At 38.4% G+C, this 12,036-nt stretch overlaps 1 protein-coding gene across 17 annotated transcripts in view; it reads left to right on the top strand.

Annotated features, from left to right (window-relative positions):
• Positions 1–12,036, top strand: part of CSGALNACT1 (chondroitin sulfate N-acetylgalactosaminyltransferase 1) — a 409,995-nt gene that overhangs the window by 259,252 nt on the left and 138,707 nt on the right. For 12 of the 17 annotated variants that reach the window (XM_072635001.1, XM_072634999.1, XM_072634991.1 and 9 more), the window contains one exon: positions 46–128. The exons of the other annotated variants lie outside the window; for them this stretch is intronic. The gene's annotated coding sequence lies outside the window, so the exon portion shown is untranslated. The remainder of the gene's footprint in view (positions 1–45; positions 129–12,036) is intronic. 17 annotated transcript variants of the gene reach the window in all.

Here is a 12,036-nt window from a genome sequence, read left to right as displayed (position 1 = left end):
TGGAAGTTGCTTCTTTAATGACAACCAATTACTTCTCTCTTGCAGAGTTTAATATTATGACCAACTGTGAGTTCACTGATGACGAGTATTTTTTTTTCCACTACTTCCTACCTGCTTCTTAGGAGTGGGTAAGTGCCAACTCAATTTAATTTGGCAAATATTTTTTAAGTGCCTACTGTGCAGAATTCTTTGTCTCTAGCATAGTATAGTGGAAAGAGTATAAGAAGTGGAATTACAAGACGTGGTTCAAATCTAAATTATGACACATACTAGCTCTATGACAGTAGGCAAGTCATTTAATCTCCATAAGCCTCAGTTTCCTGATCTGTCAAATGGGGATAATAATAATTGTTTTATATGCTTAAAAGATCGTTAAGTGACCTGTCCAGGGTCACATAGGTGGCTAAGCATCTGAGGCTGGATTTAAGGTCTTCCTGACTTCAAGCCTAGTCACTGTTCATTTAGCTGTCTAAGGAAACCATAAGCACACTGAGGTTCAATTAGGTTAAATCACACAGATAGTTAAGGACGTACAAGTAGTAAGTAGCATAGCAAGGATTTGGACCCAGGTCTTCTCACTTCAAATATGATTTCACCCTTCTATTATTTGTTTACACAATAAAAATATGAAATGTTATTCCTAGGCAATGGGGAAATTAAAGGCTTGAAAAAAGCCCTTTTCTTCTTTTAACTTATAGTCAAGTTAGTGAGTAAAGACATAAACCAGATAGGACATGATGGACGTATCAAAGAAATGCCAAATAAAATGCTCTGTAAGGTCCATGGGGGAAGGCATCATTAGTACAGTGCCTAGGGCACAGTAGGCACTTAAATGCTTGTTGACTTGACTTGCTGTATAGAATCTTCATGGAGAGTTGCTTAATTGTGTCTGACTCTTTGTGATCCCTTTTGGAGTTTTCTTGGCAAAGATACTGGAGTGGTTTGTCATTTCCTCCAGCTCATTTTACAGGTGAGGAAACTGAGGAAAACAGGATGAAGTGACTTGCCCCAGGGTCACACAGCTAATCAATGTCTGAGACTGGATTTGAACTCAAGAAGAGGAATCTTTTTGACTCTAGGTTCTAGTGCTCTGTGCACTGTGGCACCAGCTAGCTGCCCTTTCATGGTGAGAGTAAGATGGAATTGGGCTTTAAAGGATGAGTGGGAATTAAGTAAGTGATGATGGTGAATTAGCATATTCTAGCCATAGAGAGCAGCGTGGACAAAGGCACGGGGATAAAAAATCACAAGGTGTGTGGGATATTTAACCTGGATAAGAGAAGTCTTGAAACACTGGAATGAATTTTATATGGAAGGAGACTTGTTCTGCTTGGCTTCAAAGGGTGGGACTAGGATCAATGGGTGGAAGTTGTAGAAAAGCAAATTTTTCTTGACATAAGGAAAAATTTAAGAAAAATTAGAGCTGTCCTAAAATAGAATTTGAGGTCTATCACCTTTTGTTGTATTGAATATGCTGGAGGAAAATACAGTGAAGTAAAGAAAGTGTACCTTAAGTTATCTGCAGGCTAGTGAATGCTTTGGCAACCTGATTAATATTTTTAAAACACATCTGGAAAGTGTTTTTCCCTACTTCTTTGAACATTAGCACCTCTTTTCCTAATATTTTGTTGTTGAGTTATTCCAATCATGTGTGAGTCTTTATGACCCTATTTGGGATTTTCATGGCAGAGATACTGCAGTAGCTTGCCATTTCCTTCTTCAGCTCATTTTACAGATAAGGAAACTGAGGCAGACAGGACTAAATGACTTGCCCAGGCAGGCTCACACAGCCATTAAGTGTCCGAGGCCAGATTTGAACTCAGGAAGATAAGTTTTCCAGGTCTGGCATTCTATGCACTGTACTGCCTAGCTGCCCATTTCCCTAACATGGCTATAATAAATATCTACTTGCCCTGCTGGAATGTTGTGTTTATGATGTAGTCCTGTCTGTGTGACCGTGTGAGTGCTTTGGGCTCTCTGGATGGAGTCTAAAGTTTTTTAGGAGTTGTTATCATTTCTATCTCCCAGGAAACAGGGACTTTACCAAGAAAACACTCACTTGGGATCTCTGAGAATACTGGATTTTGCCAGAATTCCTGACTCTCAGCTAAACTGGGTGTTCTTCAGGTTGTGCAAAGTAACCTTGCCCAGGAAGGGATAGGGGTGGGAGATAGAAGAGAATACAGCTGTGTTCTCAGTATTGCTGTGCTGGAAGAGATGATTTCACAGGTGCAGGGTTACATGTAAACAAAAGAGTCCCTCTAGCCCCTTTTGGTGCATCTGTTTTCCTCCCCATCGTCTCCTCTCCTCCCTCTTTTTAAAACAAAAGAATGTGTATCAGTTGAAAAGTATAAATAGCTTTAGTTTTTGAATATGCCTCTTTTCATGCTCAGATTTGTATGGGAGCAGAGGGGTGACATATCATCTGGAATCCCAAATGCTTGCTTGAGTAATTGTCCAACATCTGAATCATGGTGTGATTTATAAATGTTGTCCAAGTTGTGGATATATTCTGTTATAGATTATAAAGAATTAAATGTACAAGTATGGGAAGGAAACAGGCTTGGATCTGAGGTCTTACCATGACTCTTCCTAGAGAATTAACTCTTTCTTGCAACTGATTCAGACAAAAGACTTTGCACTTGGTCCTAAGTTTTATTTTTAGTATTTTCTATGCTTCATTGATGTCTAAACCCTAGCTTAAGACATCCTCTGACCTTGCTAGTCCTTGAGTCTTTTAGACAGCCTATGGCCAGAGATCTGACCCAAAAGATGTCTAATTAATCTTCCTCCTTTTTATATTGGTGCTTTAAGGAAAAGTCTGATAATTATCAACAGTCAACTGTTTTTGAGCCATCTTGAGTGTTTCTTTACATGGGAAAAGAGGATATCTATTTAAAAATAATATATCAGGGTAAATATGCATAAAAGATTCTGTGCAGTGCAGACTGAATGGTACTTAAACTTTTAAGTTACTCTCCATAGCTACAGCTCCCCAAGCCTAGTTTGGCCTTCTTTATAATTGATGGCTTTGGTATGATAAAATAGACCCAAGCCAAAGTCATCAGCGAAACAGCTACTAACAGCAGCACATTCTCAAGATCAGCAGATCTCTGTGCCAGAAGGAAACAAGTAAGTTGTGTCTCAATTTCTGAAACTAGGATTTAGAGATCAAGCAAGGTTTGGTTGAAAGCAAATGAACTGGCCTACTGGATTCTTTCTGAGAATGAGCTGAGAGTCCAGGAATTTGGACAAACATATCCAGGAGCAGAGGATAAGATTCTTTCCTTCCTTCCTTCCTTCCTCTCTCTCTTTCTTCCTTCCTTCCTTCTTTTCTTTTGTATTTTTATCTATATTGTTAAACGTTTCCCAATGACATGCGAGCTTTTTTAACAATCATTTTGAGTTTTAAATTCTTTCCCTCTCTCCCACTCCTCCCCCCTCCTTTAGAAGGCAAGTAATTTGATTTTAATTATCCATGTGAAGTCGTGCAAAACATATTTCCATATTAGCCATGTTGCAAAAGAAAACACAAACATAGCTAGACACACATCAGCTCAACTTAAAGATCTGTACCTTCTGACTGAAAGAGCCAGAAGCTACAACACTCAGCCAACATCATGAATTGGAAAAAGCAGACGAAAAGTGAAAAAACCATAGAATCTTTCTATGGGGATAAGGACCAAAACACAAACACCAAAGAAGTCAGAGCTGAGACTGTACTTCCAGCTGAAACCTCAGATGGGACTATGAATTTCTCGCAAGCACAACTAGATTACCTGGAACATCTGAAGAAGAATATAAAAGAAAAACTGGCCAATGATTTTAAAATTATAAAAAAAGAATTCACTGATGAGAACATCACTCTGTAAAGGAAAATTGAACTAATGGAAAAGGAAGTTCAAAAATTAACTGGAGAGAATAATTCCCTAAAAGGAAGAGTTAATCAAACGGAAAAGGAAACCCAAAACCTAATTGGGAAAATTGATCAGATGGAAAAGGAAACCCAAAACCTAACTGGGAAAATTGGTCGAATGGAAAAAGAAGTACAAAAATTAAATGGAGAAAAATAGCTCCTTAAAGGGAAAAATTGGTCAGATGGAAAAGGAGATGCAAAAGCTAACTGAAGAAAACACTACGATGAAGATTAGAATTGGGCAAGTAGAAACTAATGACTCAATGAGGCAACAAGAATCAGTCAAACAAAATCTAAAGAATGAAAAGATAGAAGAAAATGTAAAATATTTAATTGGAAAAACAACTGACCTAGAAAATAGATCCAGGAGAGAAAATTTAAGAATTATTGGCCTGCCAGAAACCCACGATGAAGAAAAGAGTCTGGACAATATCTTCCAGGAAATCATCAAGGAAAACTGCCCAGAAGTACTAGACTCAGAGGGCAAAATAGTCATCGAAAGAATCCACCATTCCCCTCCCGAAAGGGATCCCAAACTCAAAACCCCAAGAAATATCGTTGCCAAATTCCAGAGCTATCAAGTGAAGGAGAAAATACTACAAGCAGCCAGAAAGAAACAATTCAAATATCAAGGACACACAGTCAGGATCACACAGGACCTTGCAGCTTCTACATTAAAAGATCGAAAGAATTGGAACCCAATATTCCGTAAGGCAAAGGAGTTGGGACTTCAACCAAGGATCAACTACCCAGCAAAGTTCAGCATAACATTTCAGGCAAGGAGAAAGTCATTCAACGAAATAAGGGATTTCCAGAGCTTCCTGACCAAAACACCAGAACTCAATAGACAATTTGATCTTCAAATGCAGGTCTCCAGAGAATCATAAAAAGGTAAACAGAGGGGAAAAAACAAAAACAAAAACTTGCTACTCAATTAGGGCAAACTGTTTACCTCCCTATAAGGGAAGATGATACCTGTTAATCTTGAGAACTGTGCAGCTATTATGATAAAAGGGATATATGTAGAGGGAACGGGCATAAAGTAAATGATGTCATGTCAAAAATATGATTTAAGTATGAGAAGGGATTGTAATAGGAGGTGTGAAAAGGGGGAAGCAGAAAATGGCAAATTATATCACAGGAAGAAGTACAAAACTATAGTAGAGGGAAGGAGGGGAGGGAGATGAGCATTTTTTGAGAGGTACTCTCATCTGATTTGTTCAAAGGAGGGAACAATAATCTTAAGTAGATAATCCTAACTAGCTCTATAGGTAGTAGGAGGGGAAGGGGGAAGAAAGGGGAGGGTGGTTAAAAGGGAGGAAAGAAGCAATAAGAGTAAAGGGGAGTAAAAGAGAGGGGGGCTAAAAGAAGGAGGGGAAGGCTGCAGGAGGAGGGGGAGAAAAGTAAATACTATTGAGGAGGGGAAGGGAGACGGGAGAGCTAAAAGCACAAATGGTGGGAAAGAGGATGGAGGGAAATACACAGATTGTAATCATAATTGTGAATGTGAATGGAATGAACTCTCCCATAAAACGGAGACGGATAGCAGAATGGATTAAAAGCCATAATCCAACAATATGCTGCTTACAAGAAACACATTTGAAACGGGGGGATACACATAGGATAAAGGTCAAAGGATGGAGCAGAATATATTGTGCTTCAGCTCATGTAAGAAAGGCAGGAGTAGCAATCCTAATCTCAGACAAAGCAAAAGCAGAAATAGATCTAATCAAAAGGGATAAGGATGGAAACTATATCCTGCTAAAAGGCACCATAGACAATGAAGCAATATCATTACTAAACATGTATGATCCAAGTGGTATAGCATCCACATTCTTAGAGGAGAGGTTGGGGGAGCTGAAGGAAGAAATTGATAGCAAAACTATACTAGTGGGGGACCTCAACCTCCCCCTCTCTGAACTCGATAAATCCAACCTCAAAATAAACAAGAAAGAGGTTAAGGAGGTAAATAAAACTCTGGATAAGGTAGATATGATAGATCTTTGGAGAAAATTAAATGGGAATAGAAAGGAATATACCTTTTTCTCAGCGGTACATGGAACATTTACAAAAATTGACCATGTACTAGGACATAAAAATCTCACAATCCAGTGCAGAAAGGTAGAGATAATCAATGCATCCTTTTCAGATCATAATGCATTAAAAATTACATGTAATAAAAGGCCATGGAAAGAGAAACCAAAAATCAGTTGGAAACTAAATAATCTAATTCTAAAGAAGGGTTGGGTTAAAGAAGAAATCATAGAAACAATCAACAATTTCATTCAAGAGAATGACAATAGTGAGACAACATACCAAAACTTATGGGATACTGCAAAAGCAGTTATTAGGGGAAGTTTTATATCTTTGAATGCTTACATAAATAAAATAGAGAAAGAGGAGATCAATGACTTAGGCTTGCAGTTGAAAAAGCTAGAAAAAGAACAAATTGAAAATATATCATGAGCACAGCAATATAAGATGATCAAATGTCCCATGAAATTGTGCTCCATACCTCCTTTGGTCAATAAAAACAACAGTTGCAAAAAAAAAAAAAAAAAAAAGAAAACACAAACATAAAACAATAAACACAAAGGAAGTAAAATCAAGTATGCTTCAGTCTGCCTTCAGAGTTCATCAGTTCTCTCTCTCTGGAGGTGGGTAGCATTTTTCATTGTGGGTCCTTCAGTATTGTCTTGGATCATTGCTTTGATCAGAGTAGCTAAGTCTTTCATGATTGATCATCCTTACAATATTGTTTTTAGTATGTAGAGTGATCTGCTCACTTCACTTTACATCAGTTCGTATGAGTCTTCCTAGGTTGCTCTGAAGCCAGAAGGACACTTTCTGTGGCACATACTGATTAATCCTATTCATGAAGAAGAAAACTAAAATGTACACAAAAAAGGATACCTAAAGCTTTTTTATTTTTGAGATTCTAATGGTCAGATGTGTCATTTTCTTGCCCATCCCTGATTATTTCTTAATGAAAAATAGCTCACATTTCCTACATCATATATACATATTCACTCAAATGATTTCTTCTTCTACATCAGGGCAGCTAGGTGGTGCAGTGGATAAAGCACCAGTGCAGGAGTCAGGAGGACCTGAGTTCAAATCTCACCTCAGACACTTGACACTCACTAGCTGTGTGATCTTGGGCAAGTCACTTAACCCCAACTGCCTCATCCTGGGTCATCTCCAGTCATCCTGATGAATATCTGGTCACTGGATTCAGATGGCTCTGGAGGGGAAGTGAGGCTGGTGACCTGCACAGCCCTCCCTCACTCAAAACAAAGTCAAGTGCAAGTCACGTCATCATTTCCCTGATGGCATGGTTTTCTTTGGCAATGAAGGATGAACACACACACACTCTTCTACATCATCTTCCACATCAGACCTCTCTTCTCCACTCACATTGCTACCCACCTTGTTCATCATTCAGGCCCTCTTTGCTTATCGTGTAGTCGATTGCCATAACCTCCTCATTTGTCTGCCTGACTCAAATTTCTCCAGTTTTTATCCATTCTTCACAAGCTGCCAAGTTGACTTTCCTGAATGACAAATCTGACCATGTTACTTTATTCCTTATGAAACTTTAGTTACTCCCTATTACTTCTAGGATCAAATGCAAACTTCCCTGTTTGGTATTTAAAGTCTTTCATAACCTATGTGAACAGAGACAGAGACAGAAAAGGATGGGGCATGGGGGAAATTTAGCTTGAAGGAGAGATTTAGTTGAACATGATAGTGGTCTTTAAAGGATCTTACGTGGAAGGACGGATAAGACCCTTTTGTTCCCCAGATGCCTACCTCCCTTTCCAGCTTTCTTTCATATTACTCTCCTCGGTGCACACTGTGGTCCAGTCAAACTGACTTTCATGTTGCTCTTTACATATACCATTCTGTCTCCGTGTCTTAGTACTGGATGTTTCTTATCCTTGGAATAGACGTCATCTTCATCTCTGTCTCTCAAAATTCCTAGTTTCTTTTATAGCTCAACTGAAGTACTCCCTTCTCCATGAGGCCTTCTGTGTTCTCCTCTTCCCCAACCCAGCCCTGGTGCTTCCCCCTCCCGTCACTTTGCATCTATTTTGTAAATATTTGTATATGTATCTTTGTCTCTTCCAGATAGACTGTGAGTTCCTTAAGGACAGATTATGTCTATTTTCATCTTTGTACCTTCAGTGCCTTGCAAAGAATGCAGTATATAGTAGGTGCTTAATACATCCTAACTGATTAATTCACTAAAACACTTCTGAGTTTGTAAAGCACTGTTTTTACTACAAACTGTCTGAGATAGATAGGGAAAGTTTTATTATAGCGTTTTAGAGATGAGGTACAGAAAGTTTAAGTGAATTTCTCATGAACATACAGGCAGCATATGCCAGAACAGCAATATGCCATAACAGAAAGATCACTCCATCTAGAGTCAAGGAAAATGAGTTCAAATCTTGGCTCTGAGGTTTACTGCCTGTGAGATCCTGGAGAGGTCATTTCCCCTCTTCCAGGTCTAAATCCGTGATTCTTTTTTTTGTGGGGGGGGGCGGAGCAGGGTGAGGTGGTAGTGACTAAATAAGTTCCCTTTTCTGAGGTCCCTTTCCCTCTCCATCTACCATCTTCATGGCTTTGTGCTGGTTGTCCTCCATGCTTGAGATGCTCTCTTTTCTTCCTCTGTCTCAGAAAATATACTGCTTCATTACTCAATTCTTTCATGTGAAATAAACCTTCAGGTTCCTCTAGCTGCTAGGGTCCTCTCTAAGTGACCTTTGTTATTGTTTTTATTTGTTCTATATGCATTTATATGTATATGTATGTATATATATGTGTGTGTGTGTATGTGTGTGTGTGTGTGTGTGTGTATACATGTTATCTTCTCCATAGAATTTAAGACCCTTGCTGGGAGTATGGGTACTTCCCTGTGATCCCTGCTACAAGAGGATGCTGAAGCTGGTAGATTGCTTGAACCTGGGAATTCTGAACTGTGATAAGGCTAAGCTAATTCAGTTTTTGCACTAACTTTGGGTCATGCATATGGTGAACCCCAGAAATCACGATTGGGTGGGAGAGCACCATGCTGCCTAAGAAGGGTTGAATCAGCCTAGATTGGAATGGAGCCAATCAAAACTTCTCTGTGAATCAGCCGGGGCATCAGGACCATAAATAGTCACTGTACTGCCAGTCTGGGCAAGAGAGGGAGACCACGTCCCAGGAAAGAAAAAAGGAAATGTAGTCATGTGTGTGTTTGTGCTCCCAGAACGTTATTGTAGGTGCTTATTAAAGGCTTGCTTCCTTGATTGTTCCCATGAATCCTAGCATGGGAACTTTCACATCCATGTCTTTGGACTCTTAGGTTCAGTGCTCCTTCTCTTACATTATGCTATCCTTCATTCATATTGACTTATTGTTAGTATCATATAGTTTTGTTGGTTAATGGAAAGACACCATTGCAATGAGTGAGCATAAAACAGAAATTCAGAACTATCCCCTAAGACATGAACAATGGCAGCTGGTGTCCAAGGTGACTTCCCCCATTGTTGGGCTCAGGAAAAGAGAATGTGTTGGTGGTAACAACTCATCAAGATAATTCTAAAATAAAAATATACTTGAGGCCAATATTCATAAAGTGACCAAAGCAATGGGACCATTTTCTTTGTGGAGAAGGGAAGAGACAGTGCACTTTACCATGTCTTGTAAACTACCTGAAAAAAAACTGTAGAAAATTAAATATATTTGATGCTCTGGGTCTGCATAAGCTCATTTTCTATTCTGTGGTGCATTTGTCAATAGGGAAATTGCACAACTCTCTGTGGAGAGTAACATGTCAGAGTAGTTCAGCTGAATATTATTTATTAATGAGAACATTTGCAGAAAATTCCGAGCTCACAAAAGGAACCTCAGGCCAGGAAAAGCAGGAGAATTTACATGGTTGAGTCAAAAAAGCCTCACACTGCCTTTAACTTTAAAAAACAAGAGAAGTTTGAGTAGAGATTGGATAAAACTTAAACTGTCTGTGGTGCATTTTACTTTAGGGGGGCAGAAGGAAGCTTGAGGTTGGACACAGAAAAAAATGTAGATTGTAGATACTATGGAAATGGAAAGGATACTGGTCTAGGAACCAGACAATTTCCCCCTTCCCCCTAACTTAGAGAAACTCTGTGGTGTAGGGAAGGGGTTCTTCACTTTAGTATTCTGGTGAAGGCTTTGGACCCTTCTCTGAGGCAGCTAGGTAGTGCAGTGAATAGAATGCTGCACTTGAGAGGCAGGAAGAACTGAGTTCAAATCCTTTCTCAGACACTTACATAGATCTTGGGCAAGTCATTTAACCTCCATCTGTCTGTATTTCAGGTGTAAAATGGGGAAAACAATAGCACCTACTTCAAAGAGTTATTGAGAAGATTAAATTAAATAATATATAAAATGCTTTGCAAGCTGCAAAGTGTTATATAGAAGTGCTATTCTCAGAATAATATTTCAATTACATTTTTTGATTAAAATTTTTTTCAATCAGCAAAAATCCATCTTCTCTCCCTCCCATGCTTACCCCTCAGTTGAGAAAGAAAAGAAAAGAAAACCCTTCTTACAAATATGTATGTGAAACAAAATGAATTTCCATATTGGACACATGAAAAAAAAGAAATACGTTTCATTTTGTTCTGAGTCCTTCACCTCTCTCTAAGGAGGTAGGTAACGTGTTTCATCATGAGGCTTCTGGAATCATAGTTGGTCATTATGTTGATCAGATTTCCTAAGTCTTTCAAAGTTGTTTGTCTTTGTAATATCATCATTGTATAAATTGTTCTCCTGGTTCAGTTCATTTCACTCAATCAATTCACCCAAGTTTTTCCAGGTTTCTCTGACACTATCTCCTTCATCATTTCTTATAGCTTAATAATATTCTACCACATTTACATACCATTACTTATTCAGCCATACACAACTTACTCAGCCAATTGATGGGCACCTTGGCCAATTCTTTGCCACTGCAAAAATAGCTATAAATATTTTCGTACAGCCTTAGTTGGAGTTTGCTTTGTTTTGGACCAATTTCTCCCTCAATCTACCTGTCCTCTAATTCCCTCTTTTCCTTTCTCTCCTTTGCCTCATGTTTGCCTTGAGTAAAATGTATTTCTGTACCTGCGTGTGGGTATGTGTTTATTCTTCTCTCTTTTGACCATTTGAGATGAGACTGAGATTTACATGGCAACATCTTCTGCCACTTCATCTTCCTTGAATGTATAGATTTCTACTTGCATACTCAGATTGTGAGATAATTTCCCTAACCTTCTCCTTTCCACTTCCCCTAATGTTTTTCTTTTCCCCTCCCTTTCCATTATTCCATTAAGATCAATAAGACAACAGAACCATTCCTCTCTACTATACCATAGGATCTCTAGTTAACCTCTTTCTCATACCTTTGATGATGATAGAATCCAGAAGATATACATATATCATCTCTCTATATTTGAATGTAAGCAGTTTATTCTTGTTAAACCTTCATGATTATTCATCCATCTTTACCTTTTTATGTTTCTCTTGACTCCTGTATTAGAACTTGTAAGTTTCTTTGCATCTCCGGTCTTTTCATCAGGAATGTTGGGAAGTTCTTATTTCATTAAAGGTCCATTCCTCCCCACCCCCTCCTTGCTCAAAATCACATTTTAAATGCATAAAATAAAATAGAGGGTTACGAAGGATATCAATTATTTTGAAATTGCTGTAAAAATACATGTTTTAAATAGACAAGTTAATGGAACCAAGTTAAGAACTCCAACTAGATGATTTCTAAGATCCCAAGGAAAGAGGAAGCCAGTATAATGGAAAGAATACCAGATTTGTTATCAAAAGATCTGGTTCTGAATCTAGAATCTTCCACTTCCTATCTACATGACCCTAGGCAGTCACTTTACTTCTTGTACGTACCAGTTTTATTCTTTGTAAAATGAGGTAGTTGAACATAGACAATCTCTAAAACAGGAGTTCTTAACTTTTTTTGTGTTATAGACCTCATTTGGCAGTCTAAGTCTACATATTCCTTCTCAGAAGATTGTTTTTAAATGCATAAAGTAAAATGCACAGGATTAAAAAGGAAACCAGTTATATCGAGATAGTTATTAGAT

The sequence above is a fragment of the Notamacropus eugenii genome, chromosome 1 (genome assembly GCF_028372415.1).
Source record: "Notamacropus eugenii isolate mMacEug1 chromosome 1, mMacEug1.pri_v2, whole genome shotgun sequence".
NCBI classification, from domain to species: Eukaryota; Metazoa; Chordata; class Mammalia; order Diprotodontia; family Macropodidae; genus Notamacropus; species Notamacropus eugenii.
This window is presented reverse-complemented; position numbering and strand designations above follow the sequence as displayed.